The sequence below is a fragment of the Sapajus apella genome, unplaced genomic scaffold, assembly GCF_009761245.1.
Source record: "Sapajus apella isolate SASKATOON/1434 unplaced genomic scaffold, GSC_monkey_1.0 scaffold20, whole genome shotgun sequence".
Taxonomy (NCBI): Eukaryota; Metazoa; Chordata; class Mammalia; order Primates; family Cebidae; genus Sapajus; species Sapajus apella.
Window position 1 is genome coordinate 26,362,620 of NW_022436960.1, and position 23,150 is coordinate 26,385,769.

Below are 23,150 nucleotides of genomic sequence, written 5' to 3' on the forward strand. Positions count from 1 at the left end.
AAATTCTTTTTTCTCCCCGCTGGTCTTGAACCTGCAAGGCTATGGACTGGACCTTTGGGAACCATTTTGCCCTTGTAAGGTCAGAGCTCCTCTGAGAATGGAACTAATGTAGAAAAAGTAGAATCAAGAGTTAAATAGAGTGAAATGGGGTGCTGATGGTATCAATAGCACCTAGATCAAGCTGTACCTGAAGCTCTCCACTGGTCTTTTTAGCTATTTGAGCCATTAAATCCACCTCTCCCTTACTTTGCTGGAGCTGATTTGAGTCACATTTTCTATCAAAAGTAAAGAAAGGGCATTCATTGCAGTTCACTCAGACTCATTGGGTTTTATAGTTTATTGCATTGGAATATGTTTCTTTTTGTTTATCTTTGAAACAATCCAGATTACGAAGTAGATGGCATGCCCCCTAGTGTCTGTGCAGCCCCCTAGTGTCAGTGTAGCACCCTGCTGGAGGAGGCAGTCTCAAGATCATGCCTTTATCCAGCAGATATTTTTTTGAGTGTCCACTGTGTGTGTGTCTGAGGAGTGGCTTAGATTCGTATGGTGGCAGTGGAGATAGAACCAATGGCACTGGGAGGTAAAATTGACAGAATTTGATACTGATGGGCCATCAGTGATGTGGAAGGAAGATGTCCAGACTGAATCCTAGAATCCTAGGCTTCCAGCTTGAGACATGGAGCGTCTGTCATGCGCTGAGCTGAGTTATACTAAGGATGGCCGGGTTTGCTTTTTGGTGCTGGGATAAGGATTGCTAAAAAGAAAAAAATGAAAATATAATAAGGGTGACTATGACAGTTCGTGTGTGTGCTGCAGGGAGACAGTGAGTTTGGTTTTGACCGTGTTTAGTGTCATGTCCCTTCACGGCATCCACGTAGGGATGCAGGTAGCAGCTGGACATCCAGCCCTGTGACTTGGAGGAGAGGCCAGGTGAGAGTTCTCTAAGTTGGGAGTCACCTGCCTGTGAGTGGTGACTGAAGTGATGAATGCAGGAGAGGCTGAAGGAGGCAGTATGGGGTGAGAAATAGAAGGCCCTGGAGGCAGTCTAAGAGCAGCCCATTCCAAGAGCATGGCAGGAGCTGAGCTATCCCCAGCCCTGCTCAATGGATGCCAGAGCCTGGCCCTGAGCCATCCGCTGTCCTGCCTATTGAACTTCAGCTCCCTGAGGGCAAGAATTTGTCTTGTACATGTGCAGTAGGCTTTTCAGAGAAAGAAACTGCATCTGTCTTGTACAACACCAAGGAAGATGCTTCAGGTGTGGCCCATATCTTCTCTGCACTCACCTCCCGCTGCATTCACGCCCCCTGCACTCACTCCCTGCCTGACTACCTGCCTGTACTCACTTCCTCTGAACATACTGTTCCCTATACTTACCTCCTGCACTCACCTCCCTTGCCCTCACCTCCCCCGCCCTTGCCTCCCCTGCACTCACCTCCCCGGCATTCACTCTTAGGTACTTACTGAAGAAGCCCTGATTCTGATTAAGGGCTGCTGGCTAGGAAGGAGCCTTGGTCTGCACAATGGTTAGGCTAGATGTGCCAGGGGGCTCGTGCCCCTGGGAGCATCCCTCACCTAACGTCCAGTGGAAGCTTAAGCTAATGCCTCAGCTCCTCTGTCCTCAGGCAGGAGTAGGACAATGCTGGCACTTGTTCTCCACACTCTCTCAGGGTCCCCTGCCTGACTCCGCCCCCGGTGTCCACGTGGTGAGTTGCTCCCTGACGTCCCTGCATCGTCTTCCTTCCCTTTCCTGTTTCACTGTCCCATGCCCCTCCAGGAGCCTCCAGTCCCAGAAACTGCCTCATTCACATCCTCACTCAGGCTCTGCTTCCGGGGAGCCCAGCCTAAGACAATCATTGAGTTGGGAGAAAGGTGCCTGGCTCGTAGCCAAATGAGAATTTCTTTAAAAAAACAATTTTTTTTTTGAGATGGAGTCTCACCCTGTCACCCAGGCTGGAGTGCAGTGGCGCAATCGCAGCTCATTGCAACCTCTGCCTCCCAGGTTCAAGCAATTCTCCTGCGTCTGTTTCCCGAGTAGCTGGGATTACAGGTGCGCACCACCATGCCCAGCTAATTTTTAGTATTTTTAGTAGAGAAAGGGTTTCATGGTGTTGGCCAGGCTGGTCTCAAACTCCTGACCTTAGGCGATCCACCCGCCTCGGCCTCCCAAAGTGCTAGGATTATAGGCGTGAGCCACCATGCAGGGCCTCTTTTTAAATATTTTTAAAAATTTATATATTTAGTTTTTGGAGATAGAGTTTTGTTCTATTGCCCAAGCTGGAGTGCAGTGTTGCAATCATGGCTCACTGCAGCCTTGAACTCCTGTACTCAAGGGATCCTCCTGCCTCAGCTTTCCAAGTAGCTAGTAGTACAGATGTGACCACCGCAACTGGCTAATTTTTGTATGTTTTGTAGTGACAAAGTCTCCCTATGTTGCGCAGGCTGGTCTTGAACTACTGGGCTCAAGCAATCCTTCCACCTCGGCCTCCAAAAGAGTTGGGATTACAGGTGTGAGCCACTGTGCCCGCCAATAAGGACGTCTTGAACAATTAATGAATGTATCCATCCCGCACAGAGCGGGAGGTCACTGAACTTCAGTTGAAATGAGAACTGTTGACCATTTATCCACGCCAACTGCTGTGTACATGTCCACACAGACTCTCTGTTGTGGTCACCAGCCCGGCTCTACCCTTGGTCAAAGGAAGCCAAGTGAGGACACCCAGGTTCCATGGCCCACAGGAGCACCTATGGACCCGGGTGCCTCAGCATGTGGGGGCGGGGCTTTGTGTTCTTGGCAGTGGCCTGTGGGTGACTCCCCAGCGTCTGTGTTCACAGGGACTTCATCCTTGTCCAGGGGATGTGAAAATGTGGTAGCCCTGGTAGCACAATCCCCAAGTTGTCTCTATGCTAACAAACTTGGGCAGATCAGCTTGAGTGTGTGTGTGTGTGTGTGTGTGTGTGTGTGTGTGTTTCTGTGTGCGCGCACGCATGCCTAAGCGTTTGTGTGCTCGTATCTCGCACTTAGTGTCTGGTGTGTGTATGTGTACCCGTGTATTGTGCTTCTGTGTGTATTTGTGTGTGCGCAGTGGCTACCTGTCATTATGCTGCTAATGGAAATACGGCCACGGATCGCAACTCTCAATTAGCTCCTGGGGCGATTGCTGTGACAGCCAGTTACCCAACAGCAAGGCCGAAAGGAATGCATTAATTTGTAGTACACGGCAGTTAGAGTCACCGCGTTAGCCACAGGGACTCAACAGCCAGAGACCCTGATTAGAGGGGCTCGGACCATTTGGCACCGGCAGGTCCCTGGGAGGCCTATCCCCTGAGCTCCTGACCTAGGAAGGGGATCAGAGGAACATCAGGGACCTTAGCTGAGCTCAGGACTGTGCAGCCATCAAGCACTCCAGCCGGAGGGCTCTGACCAGCACTTGGCCAGACCAAAGGCCCAGGGTGCCAGGAGCTTGGGAGGGTGGTGAGCGCGGTGAGGCCTTGTTTTTTTTCTTTCTCTCTTTCTTTCTCTGCAAACAGGACCTTTTGATTGGTTCATTTTGTCTGGAGTGGGACCAGGTCTCCTCAAGGATGGAGTCTTCAGGGGTCAGCTAGGGAGAGCCCCAGGGCACCAGGGAAAGACAGAAGCCAACCATTTCTCCATGCATGTGTTAGGATTCTCTTTATTTTTAACTGAACTGCAATTCACATAACATACAACTAACTATCCAGTGTACCGTTCAGTGACATTTGATGAATTCACAATGTGGGCAACCACCACCTCTCTCTAGTTTCAAAACGTTCCCCTCACCCCAGAAGAACACACTGTCCCCGTTGAGTGATCAATCCCCATTCCTCCTCCCCAGCCCCTCTATACAACCACTCATCTACTTTCTGATTCTATGGATTTGCCCGTTCTGAAGCTGGTGTGTCAGCATGGCTAGGCTTCGGTCCCCAGTTACTCAGTCAACACTAACTGGAAATGTGGTAGCCCCGCCAGCAAATCTCTCAGTTGTCTCTAGGTAAACAAACTTGGGCAAATCAGCTTGAGAGAGAGTATGTGTGTGGGGTGTGTGTGTGTGTGTGTGTGCGTGCGTGCGCGTGTGCCTGAGCATTTGTGTACATTTCTGCTCACACTTAGTGTTGCCATGAAGGTATTTTGTAAACACAATTAAAGCCCACAATCCATTGATTTTAGGGGAGATAATCCTTGAAAATCTGGGTACACCTGATTCAATTGGTTGAAAGAGGCTTCCCAAAAAAAGAGATTCTGCCTGTGGACAGCAGTCAGCTCACGCCTGAGAATTCCAGCCTACTCTTCCTGATGCCTGCTCTGTGGATTTTGATTTGCCCGGTCAGCCCCACAATCACATAAGCCAAGCCCTTCAATCTCTCTATTTATCATATCTAGCTATCTGCCTACCTATTCTCTATCTATCTACTTACCAGTCTATCCACAGAGAGAGAGATAAGAGATGGCATTTTTTCCTTTATCTTGCTTGGAGCTCTGCAAACCAACTGGCTCCTCTTTCTGCTCCTTCCCCCAAAGGCAAGTACTTCCCAAAGTCCCTCCTTTGTTTGTTTCCTTCCTTGTAATACCATCCAGGCACATAGCCCAGTCAGTGTTTCGCCACCATTGTCATCATTGCTATCACCGTTACAGAGTGAAAATTTTAAAGGAACACAGAATTCCATACCAATGAAAAGACTTACCCTTGACCAACAGAGTCCTGGGTGGGAGGGTGGACAGACTGAATTGTTTTTTGCCACTGCCTGATAGGAGTTTGCCCTTGTTCTGCTTTCAGTGGAGAAGACACCATTGTTTTCTTCTCTCGGCAGCAGAAGCATCACCTCTTTGTACAGAATCCAGAAGGCTGGTAATTAAGTATTGCATGTGAGTAATAAAATATGAGGAGACATTGGCCACACGGACCCCACTCTCATGCCCACGGGTAGATGACAGCTGTGCAGGGACAGGCAGCTCGGGCAGCTCTGCTTTGCTGCCTCGGATGGAGGTGTGTCTGTCTTCAGGCAGAAGCAGAGGAGCAAGGAGGGGATCTGCTGTGGCACCAAATGAGAATGAAAACATCCCTCGATCCCATTTTCTTCAGGTTTTGCTTTCTCACTGTCCTCCTTTATAATACCACCCTAGCTTCTCCAAAGGGCAACATTTACCTGGCGCCTCCATTTCCTCCTTCCAGCCTGGCTCCCCCTCTCCTACTCTGCTGAGTCAAAATCTAAGACATTAACCAGAACCCAACAGCCACATCTAAGGGCTGCACCCAGTTTCTAGCAGCCCTCTCACCCCTAGGCCATGCCTGGCCCCTCCTTTGTGACACTTTTCTCCTGGGGCCTCCAGATGGCACTGTGCCCTCCTGGCTCTCCTTCCCCAATCACTCTTGACTCCCTCGATGGCTCCTCTTTCTGCTGCTGCGCCCCAGTGCAGGCACTTCCCCAAGTTCCTCCTTTGTTTGTTTCCATCCCTTTCTACTGCCTCCTTTTGATGAGTTTACTGGCTCCCATAGCCTCAAAGAGCTCCTCAAGGCAGATGAATCTTCCTGTATCCATCTGTTTCCCCAATTCTGGCTTTGCAAAAATGTGTGTTGAACTGTGAGTGGGACCTTCATTGCCCCTGTATTGGTCAGGGTTCTCCAGAGGCACAAAACTAATAGGATAGAGGTATATATGAAGGGGAGTTTATGAAGGAGAATTGACTCACACGATCACAAGGTGAAGTCCCGCAATAGGCCTTCTGCAAGCTGTGGAGCAAGGAAGCAAGTCCGAGTCCCAAAACCTCAAAAGCAGGGAAGGTGACAGTGCGGTCTTCAGTCTGTGGCCGGAGGCCTGAGAGACCCTGGCAAATCTCTGGTGTAAGTCCAAGAGTCCAAAAGCAGAACTTGGAGTCTGATGTTGAAGGGCAGGAAGTGTCCAACGTGGCAGAAAGATGAGGGCTGGAAGACTCAGCAGGTCTGAGGCAGGAAAATAAGGTAGGGAGGCAGGGAGCCTATGGCCAATTCACGCTGACTTCCCAGAACTAAATCAAAGGAAAAAACCCCAACTTTCCACACCAAAGTAACAAAAGGACCAGAGGCTATTCCCTTAGCAAACCCTCTCCACATCTTTCTGCATGGCAGATGGAAAATCGAAAGTACCTCTGATTGGCTGCTTTCTGCAACCAATCAGATTGATTACTGACCACTGCTTCGTTTGCATGGGGTATACACCAAGTGGCCAATGGGAAACCTCTAGTGGGTATTTGGACCCTAGAAGGTTCTGTCTCGAGGCTCTTGAGCCGCTGCTTGGCCCAATCCCATTCTGTGGAATGTACTTTAGTTTTCAATAAATCTCTGCTTTTGTTGCTTCATTCTTTCCTTGCTTTGTTTGTGTGTTTTGTCCAATTCTTTGTTCAAGACACCAAGAAACTGGACACCCTCCACCAGTAACAGGTCTGTTCTTTCCAACTTCTACCTGCCTGATTCTAGCCACGCTGGCAGCTGATTAGATGGTGCCCACCCAGACTGAGGGTGGGTCTGCCTCTCCCAGTCCACTGACTCAAATGTTAATCTCCTTTGGCAACACCCTCTCAGACACACCCAGGAACAAAACTTTGCATCCTTCAATCCAATGAGTTGGCATTCAATTATTAACCATCACATCCTCCTTCCTTACTTTTGTAAAAACCCCTCCAATTCCAGGTGTTGCTTTTGCTTTTCCAACCTAAACGTACAGCTAACATCCTCCTCCCTACGTTCAGCTCTATGTCGCTTTCTTACTCAACAGCTCTCAATGAATGGTTGCCGTTTGCCCCATGAGCAAAATTAATACACTTTACTATATTTAGTGTCCTTGGTAATCTGAACATAACTACCTTTTCAATCTTATTTTTCTACTACTCATTTGCAACAACTGGGATATATTTTAAACCCCAAACCACTACTTGCATATCCCACCTTTATAATTTTGTTCATTCCACCTGAAATGCTTTTCTTCTAAACTTTTAAAAAAGTAACTTTTTTTTTTGAGACAGAATCTCACTCTATTACCCAGGCTGGAGTGCCATGGCACAATCTCCCTGAAACCTCAGCCTCTTGGGTTCAAGCAATTCTTGTGCCTCACCCAAGTAGCTGGGATTACAGGTGTGCATCAACACACTCGGCTAAGATTTGTGTTTTTAGTAGAGGCAGGGTTTTGCCATCCTGGCTTCAAATGATCCGCTTGCCTCGGCTTTTCAAAGTGCTGGGATTACAGGCGTGAGTCACTGCGCCTGGCCAGAAAAGTAACCTTTTTTTCAGATTATACAATATATTGAAATGAAAATAAATAGACATAGCAGAGGTATCAGGAGCCAGGGGTGGGGAGTGGGGGGATGGAGGCAGAGAAAATAAATAGACAAGAAAATCTGTGGGCCTGTTAATTCAGGGTAGGCTATTAGGCAGAAGATGCCCCCACCTTCCCAGATATCATTGTGTTAGAATTCATACCTATGGGGAAGGCCAATTTTGGCTTATAAGGCTTTTCTTCATGTTACCAGTACCAATTTTCTTTTAACCCCAAATACTTCACTGTTTTCCCAAAGGACAAGGACATTCTCCTATATAACCTTAGTATAGTTATTAAAATCAGAACATTTAAGATTAATTATTGGCTGAATGCAGTGGCTCACGCCTGTAATCCCAGCACTTTGGGAGGCCAAGATGGGTGGATCACCTGAGGTCAGGAATTTGAGACCAGCATGGACAACATGGTAAAACCCCATCTCTACTAAAAATACAAAACTTAGCCAGGTGTGGTCGTGGGCACCTGTAATCCCAGCTACTCCAGAGTCTGAGGCAGGAGAATCAGTTGAATCCAGGAGGCGGAGATTGCAGTGAGCGGAGATTATGCCTACTCCAGCTTGGGTGACAGAGTAAGACCCTGTCTAGAAACAAAAACAAAAACAAACTATTATTTAATCAACAGTCTATATTCAAATTTCATCAATGGTCCCTAAAGCAAGTGCCCTTTATAGCTAGTTTTCCTCTTCAGTTGAGGGTCCAATCCAGGATAACCTGAGGCATTCAGCTGTCATGCTTCTTTTTGTCTTCTTTGACTGGGACAGTTCTCCAGGTTTCCCTTGCATTTCTTGACCTTCACATTATTGTTTAAGAGAGCAGACCAGGCTGGGTATGGTGGCTCACGCCTGTAATCCCTGTACTTTGGGAGGCCAAGGCAGGTGATCATTTGAGGTCAGGAGTTCGAGACCAGCCTGGCCAACATCGAGAAACCCCATCTCTACTAAAAATACAAAAACCAGCCAGCCATGGTGGTACATGCCTGTAATCTCAGCTATTAGGGAGGCTGAGGCAGGAGAATTTCTTGAGCTCAGGAAGTAGAGTTTGCAGTGAGCCAAGATCATACCATTGCACTCTAGCCTGGGCGACAGAGGGAGAATCTGTCTCAAAAAAAAAGGAAAGAAAGAAAGAGAGAGAGAGAGAAAGAGAGAAAGAAGGGAGGGAGGGAGGGAAGGAAGGAAGGAAGGAAGGAAGGAAGGAAGGAAGGAAGGAAGGAAGGAAGGAAGGAAGAAAAAGAAAAAAGGGAGCAGACCAGTTATTTTGTAGAATATCCCTCAATTTGGGCTTGTCTGATGTTTTCCACGATGAGATTTGGTTTCTGCATTTGGATAGGGACACTGTTCTTCTCAGTGCCTCATGTCAGGAGGCACAGGATGCCAATCTGACCCAATATTGGTGATATTAACCTTAATCATTTGGTAAAGCAATATCTGCCAGATTTCTGCATTGTAAAGTTACTATGCTTCCCTCTGTGATGGATACATAATTTGCGGAAGGTACTTTAAAACTAAAATAGCCTGTTCCTCATCAAAGTGTCACCCACTGGTTTTAGCATCCATTGATGATTTTCAAACTCCCTCATTCCATGTATATGTACTACTTGGCATTCAACTATAAGGAAGAACTAACCCTTCTCCCCTGTCTACTTATTCACTTATTTATTTATATCAGTATGGATGTGGAGATTCTTATTTTATTCAGTGAGTTATAATTCATTACTATTATTATTCATTTTAATGCTCAAATTGCCCAGATTTGGCCAGAGGGATTCCTTCAAGTGGATCCCTGTGTCCCCCTCATGCCTCCTCTTTTACTTTCCTTTTCTGAGACCTGGAATCAGCTTTTTCTCCAAGGAGCCTTCTGAAACTTACTTGATTTCTATTTTCTGGAGAGAAATGGAGGGCCCCAAAAGGACAGCTGCTATGTATATTCTCATCATCATGTGGCCTAGCTGGCATACACTTCAACTTCTCTTACAGTCTATATAGTTTTATAATTTACAGCAATAATAATCTTATTTATTATCCACATTAGGTTCATGTTCACCTTGTTGTATTTACTTCTTTTTCATTAAAGATTCAACAATACACAAGTGCATGCACCGTTTTACATATATGTATATATATATATATATACATACATACATATATATATATATATACACACATACATATATATATATATAATTTTAACTTATTTTTTTGAGGCATAGTCTCACTCTGTCACCCAGCGGGCTAGAGTGCAGTGGCACCATCTCAGATCACTGTAGCCTCCTCCTCCTGGGTTCACTCGATTCTCCTGCCTCAGCCTCCCGAATAGCTGGGATTACAGGTATGTGTCACCACACCCGGCTAATTTTTGTATTTTGAGTAGAGACAGGATTTCACTATGTTGGCCAGGCTGGTCTCGAACTCCTGACATCAGGTGATCTGCCCACCTGAGCCTCCCAAAGTGCTGGGATTACAGGCGTGAGCCACCATGCCCGGCCAGAGTTACAGAAAGTAAAAACTCATAATACTGGAAGAACGGAGACCACAGGCTTAGCCAAGACTTTCCCCAGAGAGTCAGATGAAGAAGCAGTCCAGATCAGGAGTCAGGGTCTTGCTGCAACCTCCAACTCCTATGCTCAAGCAATCCTCCAGCCTCAGCCTCCTGAGGAGCTGGGACTACAAGCATGCACTGCCATACCTGGCCTTTTTTTTTTTTTTTTTTTTTTTTTAGTGGAGATGGGGGTCTTGCTATGTTGACCAGGCTAGTTTTGAACTCCTGGTCTCAAACTATCCTCCCACCTTGGCCTTCCAAAGTACTGGGATCATAGGCATGATCTACTAGGCCCAGCCTACCTGTCTCTTTTGGTTTACTTAACTATGGCTGGCTGCTTTCACCCTGCAAAAGCAGAGGTGAGTAGTTGTACCGTGTGGCCTACAAAACCTAAAATGTTTATTATCTGGAGTTATATGGTAAAAGATCTGGTTTAGATGAACAGATGCTGAGAACCCAAATATATAAGGGGAGCTAAACATTACTAAAATAAATGTGAAATGAAAGGCCAGGCGTGGTGGCACATGCCTGTAATCCCAGCACTTTGGGAGGCCGTGGCAGGTGGATCACCTGAGGTTGGGAGTTCAAGACTAGCGTGACCAACATGGAGAAACCCTCTCTCTACTAAAAATACAAAATTAGCCTGGCGTGGTGGTGTGTGCCTGTCATCCCAGCTACTTGGGAGGCTGAGGCAGGAGAATCACTTGAACCCAGGAGGCAGAGATTGTGGTGAGCTGAGATCGTGCCATTACACTCCAGCCTGGGCAACAAGAGCAAAACTTTGTCTCAATAAATACATAAATAAGAAATGAGAAGCCTGGTGCCTGTTAATTCAGCCTCCCACATACTATTTAGAATAACCTTGCTTCTCACCAGGGTGAGATTATAGGGTCAACAGGTAAAGCAAAAATCACACATACCCACATTCTAGAAAGTCTCTTGAAAAGTTAGCATGTTAGAGACTGATACACCATTTCTCACCGAGATTCCTGCACAGCCAGTTTTAGCAGCATCTACAAATCTGTGCCTAGGGTTTCGACAACGTACACTTGCTACTATAGGCAGCATTACCACTCTTGAAACCAGCAGGCTCTAATCTGCTGTGTAATCAACTGCAATTTTGAAACCAAATCACATGTGGGCTAGCAATGTTTACAGGGAATAAATTATTAAAAACCCTAGAATAGCATTTTCCAGAAGCTCTCTCATTTGGAAAATTGCAGAAGAAAATTGAAGTGGGAAATGTTTTGCCAACATGAAAGCTAGGGGAAAAAAGTCACCCAACTTTTAAATATATGTTGAAAGAGATTTTATATTTTATATCTATATTCTTGGAAATGATCTCAATTATTAGTGAGTGCCATAAGCACCCTCCAATTATGAATGGTTAAAGAGTTGATTTGAAAGACTGCTCCAGATATACTTGACATGCTGTACTGTAATGAATACAGCAATGAGACACCGTTTCATATCCACTAAATTGGCAAAATATAAGTTGGATTATACCCAGTGATGGCCAGTATATGGAGACTTGAGAGGCTTCTACATTGCTGGTAGGAGGGAAGTGGATAAAACCATTTTGAAGAACAATTTGAGAGGGACTAGTAAAGGTACAATGTGCCCACCCCACCACCCAGTAATCTGGCTTCTGTTTAGCTAACCTAGAACAGCAGTTCTGAACATGTGGCCCCCAGCTGCAGGGGGATTTCTGAGATGCTTCCGAGGAGACCTGCAAGGTCAAAACTATTTTCAGAACAAAATTAGGAAACCAGTCATGCTGGCTCACACCTGTAATCCTAGCACTTTGGGAGGCTGAGTTGAGTTGATCATGAGGTCATGAGTGTAAGACCAGCTTGGCCAAGATGGTGAAACCCATCTCTACTAAAAATACAAAAAGTAGCTGGGTGTGGTGGCATGCGCCTGTGATCCCAGCTACTCGGGAGGCTGAGGCTAAGAATTGCTTAAACCCAGAAGGCAGAGGTTGCAGTGAGCCGAGGTGATGCCGCCGCACTCAAGCTTGTGTGGCAGAGAGATACTCCATTTCAAAAAAAGAAAAATAAGATTTCAAATTGCGGGAAATTTGGACCTGCTGCCCCAAGAGCTTGACAGCTTCTGAATAGCTAAAGACTCCTGATAAGATCAAAGGTGCCCTGAGGCCAGGCCGGCATGGTGGCTGGTGGCTGATGCCTGCAATCGCAGTCCTTTGGGAGGCCAAGGTGGGTGGATCACTTGAGCTCAGGAGTTCGAGACCAGCCTGGGCAACATGGTGAAACCCGTCTCTACTTAAAATACAAAAAATTAGCTGGGTGTGGTGGTGCACACATGTGGTCTCAGCTACTTGGGAGGCTGAGGCAGGAGAATCGCTTGAGCTGGGAGATGGAAGTTGCATTGAGCTGAGATCCTGCTATTGAACTCCAGCCTGGGCGACAGAGTGAAACTGTCTTAAAAAAATAAATTTTTGTCTGGGCATGGTGACTCACACCTGTAATCCCAGCACTTTGGGAGGTGGAGGCGGGTGGATCACAAAGTCAGGAGTTCAAGACCAGCCTGACCAATATGGTGAAACCCCATCTCTACTAAAAATACAAAAAAATTAGCCACGTGTGGTGGCGCACCCCTGTAGTCCCAGCTATTTGGGAGGTTGAGGCAGAAGAATCGCTTGAACCTGGGAGGTGGAGATATCAGTGAGCCAAGATCGCACCACTGCGCTCCAGCCTGGGTGACAGAGCCAGACTCCATCTCAAAAAGAAAAAAAATTAATTTTTTAAAAAGGTGATGTTAGTGAATTCATTTTTTGTGATATTGTGTAATAAAGTTGCCAGCATCTGACAGATTTGCAGGACTAGGTGAACTAATATTTTCCAAATATCAATGTAATATGTTACAAAAATCACAAGTAAAAGATCTATTCAAAGTACAAGATAGATCAATGCCTTTTAATGTAATAGAGCACAAAAAGTGTACTAATATGGTTTCAGATGTCACATTGCAACCAGTCTTTAAAAAACTACCACTTGAAGCTACACACGGTAGCTCACGCCTGTAATCCCAGCACTTTGGGAGGCCAAGGTCGGGGGATGACGAGGTCAGGAGATTGACCATCCTGGCCAACATTGTGAAACCCCGTCTCTACTAAAATAAAAAAAAAAAAATTAGCTGGGCCTGGTGGCACACGTCTGTAGTCCCAGCTAACTGGGAGGCTGAGGCAGGGGAATCGCTTGAACCCAAGAGGCAGAGATTACAGTGAGCTGAGATCGCGCCACTGCACTCCAGCCTGGTGACAGAGCAAGACTTCATCTCAAAAGAGAAAAAAAAAAGCAAAACAAAACAAAAAACTACCACTTGTCAAGTTTTGATATATTATCAAAGAATATCCACCATGATCTGAAAAGACTTTTAAGTTGCATTTCCCCTTTCCAATTACGTAGCTCTGTGAGGCCAAATTTTCTTCATAGACTTCAACCAAAACAATATAGCAAAGTAAACAGAGAGATTTGTGAAAATGAAGAACGCCACTACATCTTATCTTAATAAATTTTTTTATTTAAAGAAGTTATTTTTCATAACAATATGTTATTTATATTGACATGAAATAGATGTATTGTTGTTCTTTCAAATAAATAAATAAATATTTTTAAAATTCTCAGTTGTAATTTCTAAACTGTTAAATATGGCATTTGGTGATAGATGTAACCCCCTTCAACCAAAGTTCTTTGTGACCTTCAATAATTGTTAAGAATGTAAAGGAAGTCCTGGAGTGTTGGCTCACATCTATAATCCCAGCACTTTGGGAGCCCAAGGCAGGTGGATCATCTAAGGCTAGGAGTTTGAGACCAACCTGACCCACATGGCGAAACCCTGTCTACTAAACGCACAAAAAATTTAGCCAGGTGTGGTGGCGAGCACTTGTAATCCCAGCTACTCAGGAGGCTGAGGCAGGAGAATTGCTTGAACTCAAGAGGCGGAGGTTGCAGTGAGCTGAGATCATATTCCAGCCTGGGCAACAAGAGTGAAGCTCTCTCGAAAAAAAAAAAAAAAAAAAAGAATTCAAAGGAATCCTGACATCAAAAGGTTTAAGAAGTGCTGCCGTAGAAATCAAACTCTCCCACAAATTCACAGGGAGATTTGCAGGAAACTCACAAGGGCATTGTTTGAAATAATAGAAAAATGAGATGGAATAGAACTGTCCTGCAGTGGGAGAAAAGATGAATAAACTGTAATTTAGTCATGTAATATCATAATTCACAACTGAAATAAATAAATTAAATCTATATGCATAAACATAAACACATTTTAAAAAATCACAGGATTTTAAAAGTAAATTGCAAGAGACTGCATAATTTGATGCTATTTATATTAAAATCATTAATGTTATTTAATTGCATGACTAAAATTATGGATATATGCATATATAATAAATATATTTAAAACATTCATGGAAATGATGGATACCACCTTCAAGATAGTGATTTCTTTTCTTTTCTTTTTTTTTTTTTTTTTTGAGACGGAGTCTCACTCTGTTGCCCAGGCTGGAGTGCGGTGGTGTGATCTCGGCTCACTGCAACCTCTGCCTCCTGGGTTCAAGCGATTCTCCTGCCTCAGTCTCCCAAGTAGCTGAGATTACAGGTACCTACCACCATGCCCAGCTACTTTTCTATTTATAGTAGAGATGGGGTTTCACCATGTTGTCTAGGCTGGTCGTGAACTCCTGACCTCAAGTAATCCGCCTGCCTCGGCCTCCCAAAGTGTTAGGATTGTAGGCATGAGCCACCATGCCTGGCTGTTAGTGATTTTTTTCAGGGCAAGTAGGCAAGAAAAATGTAAGAGAATATGGCCTAGACTATATAAGCAGAATTACAACATTTCCTTCCCTTTTTTTCCTCTGTTACCCAGGCTGGAGTGCAGTGGTGCCATCGTGGCTCTCAGCAGTTCAACCTCCTCGGGCTCAAGCGATCCTCCCAGTGAAGCCTCCAAGTAGCTGGGACGACAGGCACGTGGCAACACGCACAGCTAATTTTTAATTTTTTAAATTAATTTTTAAATTAGAGATGGGGTTTTGCCATGTTGCCCGGGCTAGTCTCGAACTTCTGGGCTCAAGCAATCCTCCTGCCTTGGCCTCCCAAAATGCTGGAATTATAGGCATGAGCCACTGCGCCCAGCCCAACATTTCTTAAAAACTAAACACCTAAAGTAAGTTAACGTAGGTACGTAGGAATTTGTTTATATTATTTTCTGTAACCTTCTGTATATTTCAATTATTTTGTAATTGAAAACAAAAAAATTCTTCAGTGCTTGGTCATAAATTGCTCATTTTGAAACAGAGGATATAAAGTTTTCGTTGTTGTTCAGTAAGTATCAGTTTCTCCTCACTCCCAGTAAAGAAATACTGAACGTGTGCTTGAAGAATATCAGTGTAACCTGTTAATTCTTACTCTGCCTGGGGAGCCCCAACATTTTCCTTTGGCCTTGTGATTAGGAAGTAGAACATGTAGGAAGAACTTTCACTTACTCTGTATTGTTTTAGTTCTTTAGTACAATAAGTTTTATCAGGGAAAAAAATTAACTAAGTGTCCATTGTGAAAACAGCAAAAAGTTATGTTCTTTTGCTTTCACATTTAAATAATGCTGAGACCACACTTTTCATCCCACCGTGTAAACTGTTTTTCTATACAACCTTCTTCATTTTTCAATGTCATTAGTTAGTGTTTGATATGGCTATTTTCATGGCTGCCTAAATCCCTTTTTACAAGGTGCCGTAAGGGCTAACAAATCTTTATTTTATTTTTAGTCACTTTGGCTGCTTCTAGTTTGGTTGCTTTGTTGTTTGTTTTGGTTTTTTGAGATGGAGTCTTGCTCTTGTCACCAGGCTGGAGTGCAGTGGCACAATCTCAGCTCACTGCAACCTCCACCTCCCAGGTTCAAGTGATTCTCCTGCCTCAGCTTCCCGAGTAGCTGGGGTTACAGGTGCCGGCCACCATGCCCGGCTAATTTTTGTATTTTTAGTAGAGAAAGAATTTCGCCATGTTGGCCAGGCTGGTCTCAAACTCTGCCTAAGGTGATCTGCCTGCCTCTGCCTCCCAAAGTGCTGGGATTACAGGTGTGAGCCACCACGCCCGGCTTTTTTGTCGTTAGAAACAAGATTGTGATGAACCTCTTTGTACATCAACTTCATCTTGACTTTTTAGTATTTCCTGAAATCTTACTGTTACTTCCCTTGGGCAAAGAATTCAGCCTTCCTGAGCCCCAGGCAGAATCAAAATGTTTCTTAGTGAGGGGCGACATATATTCCCCCAGGACATTTGGCAATGTCTAGATACATTTAGAGTTGTCACGCTGGAAGATGGAGGGGCAGGTGTTACTACTGGCATGCAGTGGATAGAGTCCAGGGATGCTGGCTGTTAGAAGGGATTGTTAAATACAGTAGGAGGTTCTTCAAAAGTTTAGCTTGTTGAAGTTCCCTTGCTTTCGAGGCCAGACTTCCATATTCTCTATGTTCTCCCAGCCCTAGTAAACAACCATCCTGACAGTCCTTATCTATAGAGTCCACATTCAACATCTGCTCCCCACTCTGTGAATTACTCCTCCCATCGCAGCAGCTACTCCAGCCAAAACTGATCTTCCTGCCTTCCCACTGGTGTAACTGCATTCCTGCACTTTTCAAGTTAGGCAATAGGGGAACAACACAGCAGTAGGGGCTACCTCTGTCAGGGATAAGAATCCCTCCCCTCCCCTGTTCAGGTGTGCTCTTGCCGTTACTCTATCTGGAAGATGCACCCTTTTATAGAAGTAAATTGCCTTGCTGAGAAAATTATTTGTCTGAGTGCTAGTCCTTCTTTTCGGCACCAAGGAACAAGCATTTGTTCCTAACACTGCCGAGCATCCTACGATACACAGGACTTCCCAGAATAAAGAATTATCTGACCTAGAATGGCAACAGTACTGAGGTTGATAAACCCTGCAATAGAATTATCACTAAAGTTGCTTCCTGCCCTGGAAATTTTTGGGGATTTCTGGAAGTACTCATTGTCTGAAAGGGGATAGAGAATGTGTCCTCACTGAGGATTGGGAGCCCTTGTGGTATATGGGCCTGGGGAATTTCCCAAACTGCTCTGACTCCTGCAGTCACCGTGGGCCTTTGTTAAACAAAAACTATCCCTGGAACATCTGGCTCTAAAAATTCAGGATGGAGGCTGGTCACAGTGGCTCACACCTGTAATCCTAGCCCTTTGAGAGGCTACCTGTAATCCTAGCACTTCGGGAGGCCAGGCAGGTGGATTGCCTAAGCTCAGGAGTTCAAGACCAGCCTGGGCAATATGACAAAACCCAATCTCTACTAAAAATACAAAAATTAGCCTGGCTGGTGGCACATGCCCGTAATCCCAGCTACTAGGGAGGCTAAGGCAAAGAATAGCTTGAACCTGGTAGGTGCAAGTTGTGGTGGGCCAAAATTGAGCCACTGCACTCCAGCCTGAGCAACAGAGCAAGACTCTGTCTCCAATAAATAAATAAATAAAAATAAAAAATAAAACTTCAGGATGAAATCCCAGGGTCCTGTGCCTTTACCAAGTGCCCCAGGCGAATCTAAGGCAGACCCTGGTTAGAGCCACAGTTCTCACTTGCCTCTTCTTCAAAATCTCTTGGGGTAAGGGTATTTCTAAACAAGGTTTGGAGTGAAGTAAAAGAACGTGCATTGTTTTATATTGGTTTGTTGGTTTGTTTTAAGCTCCAAAGGTGATTCTGATGAATCCAGCTTAGAAGCCTACATCGGCTTTGGAGGACATCTGTGGGAGTTACCTGGGCACCCCATTCACTCCTTCATTCCTTCATTTATATACAAGGTGATAGGATTAAAGAGATGACTTAGACATAGTGTCTGCTGTCAAGGACTCAAGATCAAATGGAGATCTGGACCCATTAGCAGCTCGTTTACAATTCAGCTGCCTGTAACAAAGGCAGGAACAAAATTTTTTGAGAGCACAGAGGAGGGAGGGGCCCACTGTTCCTGAGGGCTTCATGGAGGAGGCTGACTTTTGCAGCAGGTCTTAAAAGAAGAAAAAGGAGCTCTGGGGAGGAATCCTGTATTCCCAAGGGCAGAAACAGTGGAAAGAGGCAGCAGGGCCACAAAAGCAGGGAAAGAACTTGGCCCCTCTCGCGCATTTTCAAGTGAATCTGAAACTGGACAATGCAAATAATATGAAGTCCCACTTGTGCAAAATTTTGAAACGAGGCAGATCCTACTTTATATCTATTCCTGGGGGAAAATTTGTCTTGAATTCTGTGAGTTTGAAATTAGAAATGGTTTGCAGGAAGGTACCACTCACATGAAAACTAGCCTGCCCAGGCTGGGGCAGTGGATTTACTCCTGTAATCCCAGCACTTTAGGAGTCTGAGGCAGGCAGATCACGAGGTCAAGAGATTGAGACCATCCTGGCCAACATGGTGAAACCCTGTCTCTACTAAAAAATACGAAATTTAGCCAGGTATGGTGGTGGTTGCCTGTAATCCCACCTACTTGGGTGGCTAAGGCAGGAGAATTGCCTGAACCCAGGAGGCAGTTGTTGCAGTGAGCCAAGATCAGCCTGGGTGACAGAGCAAGACTCTGTCTCAAAAAAAAAGAAAAAAGGCCAGGCGCGGTGGCTCACGCCTGTAATCCCAGCACTTTGGGAGGCCGAGGTGGGTGGATCACGAGGTCAAGAGATCGAGACCATCCTGGTCAACACGGTGAAACCCCGTCTCTACTAAAACTACAAAAAATTAGCTGGGCATGGTGGCGCGTGCCTGTCATCCCAGCTACTCAGGAGGCTGAGGCAGGAGAATTGCCTGAACCCAGGAGGCGGAGGTTGCGGTGAGCCGAGATCGCGCCATTGCACTCCAGCCTGGGTAACAAGAGTGAAACTCCGTCTCAAAAAAAAAAAAAAAAAAAAAAAGAATTAATTGGGAGGCCATTAGGCTGAGATAGCTCCAAAGTGCCTTGGGTTCCTAAGTAAGCAACTGACACTTGGCTCGAAGTTAGGGGTCACAGTCCAAGAAAACAATTTAATAGACTAGGTGCAGTGGCTCGAAGTTAGGGGTCATAGTCCAAGAAAACAATTTAATAGACTAGGTGCAGTGGCTCATGCCAGTAATCTCAGCACTTTGGGAGGCTGAGGCAGGAGTATCTTCTGAGGCCAGTTCAAGACCAGTCTAGAAAACATAGTGAGACCCAGTCTCTATAAAAAATAAAAATACAAAAATTTAAACATTAATAAAAAGAAAACACTTAACCAATCAGACACTGCCAACAAATCTCTAACTAGAGACTTTACCAATCAGAAACCAACTGATCTCTGAGATTTTCCACTTTAATCAATCAAATCTTTTTTGTCTTGCTTCTGCAAATACCTTCTAAAAGTTTTCACCTTGCACCCCTCAGTGGGGCCCTGAACCACGTGGGGTCTTAACACTGCCCAACTCATAAATCGCTGTTTGCTCCAATAAACTCTTTAAAATTGTAACGTGCCTGTTTGTGTTTTAGTACAGGCGGCTCTACAGTGTAGTAGAAGGTGATAAGGACACTGGAGTAAAAGAAAGCCCAGGTGGGACAGGGGATGCTGGCTAGGTGTGTGCTTGTGCATGCGTGTGTGTGTGTGCGCGCGCACGCGTGCACACATGCTTAGCCGCACAAATTAGGGAAAGCCTCACTCAGAAGATGACATTTGAGGGTATCTTTTAAATCTCATGTAACTATCTCCAGTCACATTTACATGTGCATGTTTGCATGAAGAGTCTTTTTTTGTTTGTTTTTTGCTTTTTTGAGACAGAGACTCGCTTTGTTGCCTGGGCTGGCGTGCAGTGGCACGATCTCTGCTTACTACAACCTCCGCCTCCGAATTCAAGCAATTCTTCTGCTGAAGCCTCCCAAGTAGTTAGGACTACAGGTGTATGCCACAATGCCTGACTAAATTTTGTATTTTTAGTAGAGACCGGGTTTCAACATGTTGACCAGGCTGGTCTCAAACTTCCGACCTCAAGTGATCCACCCCCCTCAGCCTCCCAAAGTGCTGGGATTACAGGCATGAGTCACTGAGCCTGGCCTGAATGAGTATTTTCTCAGCAAGAATAGTAATCCTCTAGAGACAGAAACCATCTTGCCCACCTCTCCCATTGTTTACCATAGAGTTGGGCTCCTCATGAATATTCAAAAATATTTTCTGGATGAATGAATAAAAAAAGAAATGAATGAATAAATAAAAATGGAATGAATGAATGAATAAAGAAAAAAACGTCTTTCCATCTTGAAATTGGGCATCTCATCCAGCTGTTCTGGAATCTTTGCATTCCCTGCCCTGACCCAGCCAGAGAGCCTCCCTCTTACAGTGGGAAAACATAAATGTGTCTTGGAATAGGAAAGCCCATGGTGGGATGGGGCAGGAAGGGCTGCTCAGTGAGGGGAGGGGTGAGGTAGAGGAGGTAGAGAGAAGGAAGAGCAAGAAGAACCAGGAGGGGAGAAAACAAAAGCTCAATAAGACCAGCGGGAGGTGACAGCAGCCAGCCAGGGAGCACTCCTCCCTTGATTAGAATTCATGAACTCCCCTCTTACATTAAGTCTTTATATGACACCTGGCCTTTAATGCAAAGCTGGCTGCGAACATTAAAAATTAAAAGCCGAAGGTAGGCTACATCCATCTCTGATAGCGTGGCTCCCCTCCTATCTGAGGCCTGCACAAAGCTATTACACATTGATAAATTATTTTGGGTAATAGCCGAGATATTACATTGTTTCTGAGTGAAGGTAAAATCTCTCCCTGACACGGGCATTTATCAGGAATGCCTTTCATCCTATTTATTATGGGCCAGCTGAGCATGGGGCTGTGGCTGGCTGGGATGCTGGGCTGGGACCCTTTCCCCCATCCCCTCCCGCTCTCTCTATCACTCCCTTGATGAGGTATTGATGGGGCTTGTGACAAGTTAATTATTAGCTAAAGATATGCAGATCACTGTAAAAGGGGTGGGCTCCTGGGAAAGAGGGAAGTTTGGTTATTGAACAGTCAGATCCCTTCCAGGCCTGTTGTGCAGAAGCCTCGGTTCCAGGCCTGGGCCCGGTCCCACCTGGTAACCCTGAATCCAGCCAATCAGAATTGCTGAAAGCCAGGCCCCCGTGGTGTGTGCCTGTAATCTTGTAATCCCAGCTATTCATGAGGCTGAGGCAGAGGATCGCTTGAACCCAGCAGTGTGAGACGAGCCTGGGCAACACAGTAAGATTCCATCTCTTAAAAAAAAAAAAAGTATGTATAAAAATCTCATGCTCGCTTCAGCAGCACATATACTAAAATTGGAACCATACAGAGAAGATTAGCATGGCCCCTGCGCAAGGATGACATGCAAATTCATGAAGCATTCCATATATATATATATATATATATATATATATAAATTTTTAAAATCTCCTTTGAGGTGGCAAAAAAAAAAAAAAAGAATTGCTGAATATTTGTTCTGTAAAAGGGTAAGGGGGTTTGGAGGGCTTTACCACACAGCGCCTCCCAGCAACACACCCAGCAAAGGTGCATCCGGATCCCAAGTCTGCACTACAAGCGCGGCCTCCTGCTGCAGAACGCAACACTGGTAATGTCTGCTGCTCCTGCCCTTCCTTCTTCTCCAGCCTACACGCCATCACCCCAAGCTCCATGACAGCATCCTCTGTGCTGACGGTGTAGGGGAAAGAGCCAGCCTTTGGAACCTGGGTGTGTTCATTGGCTAGTAAACTGTCTCCATTTCCTCTCCTGTGATGGAGTGTGAGGATAATGCCAGCGCCTGGGGGTCGCTGTTATAAAGTGTTGCCTCGGGATTGGCTGGGCCTCCCTGTGGAGCCTCCTGAGTGGCGTGGGAAACTGTGGATTGACACGAGTGCAGATGCAATGCCATGGAGTTGTAGCACCTGCAAGGATTGGCTGCTTGCTCTGGGCTACTCAGGGGTCCTCCATCCACAATCCCTTTAGGAAGAATCATTCCTTCCAGAAATACTACTGAGTGCCTTCTATCTTCTAGGCATGGGGATAAGTACGGAGTAGAGAATAATGAACGTAACAGATCTGGTTCCTGCTTCCCACTGGGGCACCGTTCCGGTGATTTTTGTTCACTAGGGGGTAGGTTCACTTATGGGACTTACAGCCCTGGACCTGAGTCATCTCCAACTCCCATGGAGTCCTTGGCACATAGTGGGTGCCAGCTAATATTTTTGGAATGAATGGATGGATGTTGGAATTAGGCCGTGTTGAGCCACAGGTGGACAGGTGTATGCTTGCTGAGCCTTATGGAGGCTGGAGGTTTGATTAGGGCCTGCTTTCTAGGAAAGAAAGGCTGCCGGCTCAGCTTGGGGAAACTGTCTATCTCCAAGCCCCAGCCAGGTAAAGGGACAACCCAGCAAAAAGGAAAGAAGTGTCCACTGTCACTGGATGTAAGCTAGCCAATGAAGTCCCCCATTGCTGCTGGCAGAGCGAGAGCGACTGTCCTCTTTTGTGGCATTTTTGCTTAATAACCAGACATCTGCAGAACATGCCAACCAGCAGGAGGCAGAGGGGAAGGTCACCCCAGGGCATACACTCCTTCTGGACCTAGCGTCCTACTCTGTCTGGGAGGTGGCCCAGATTGGAGGGCAGGTGGGAGCTAGAGGAAGCCTGGGAAGGGTTGGGCTCAGGTGTCACTCTAGTCATGCTACACAAATCTGGCTGGCCATGTCTCCAGTCTGCACCCCTCAGGGGCCCTCTGAACTTCAGTGGGGCCTACTGCTTCTCAGTTCTAGCTTCAGCCTTGGCTGCTATCTTTCTAGTCTCCCGACTGCCCCTCTGCCAACCAGGACCAGCCCTGCCCCACCCTGCACCCAACCCTGTTCCCAAAGCCCAGCAAGGACGTCTGGACCCTGATGATGGATGGACTTGGGCGTCTCTGACAGTGCTGGCCCCTGATTGGCTATGTTGTGGATTCAGCTGTCGGGCTGACTCAGCTCCTTGTCGATGGAGTGTTTTCTTGTTAGGAGAAGCAAAAGCCTAAAACAGTAGTTCCCAGACACTGTGCGGGCTGTTCCCTTCTCCAGCCATAGCTGTCCACTGCTGAGAGTGGTTCTTGTTCGGCAACTGTGATGAGGCAGAATAAAGATGGAGACCCTATTTTTCAAAGTTCACTATATACTGGGAAGCGGAGGTTGCAGTGAGCCGAGATCGTGCCATTGCACTCCAGCCTGGGTGACAGAACGAGACTCCGTCTTAATAAATAAATTTTTTTTTTTTTTTTTGAGACGGAGTTTCGCTCTTGTTA

At 45.8% G+C, this 23,150-nt stretch overlaps 1 non-coding gene across 1 annotated transcript; it reads left to right on the forward strand.

The window, feature by feature from the left end:
• The first annotated feature begins 21,141 nt into the window (after window positions 1-21,141).
• On the forward strand, window positions 21,142-21,248 carry LOC116558125. The gene has a single exon (XR_004271855.1). It is a non-coding gene; the product is annotated as a U6 spliceosomal RNA (small nuclear RNA).
• Window positions 21,249-23,150: the final 1,902 nt, after the last annotated feature.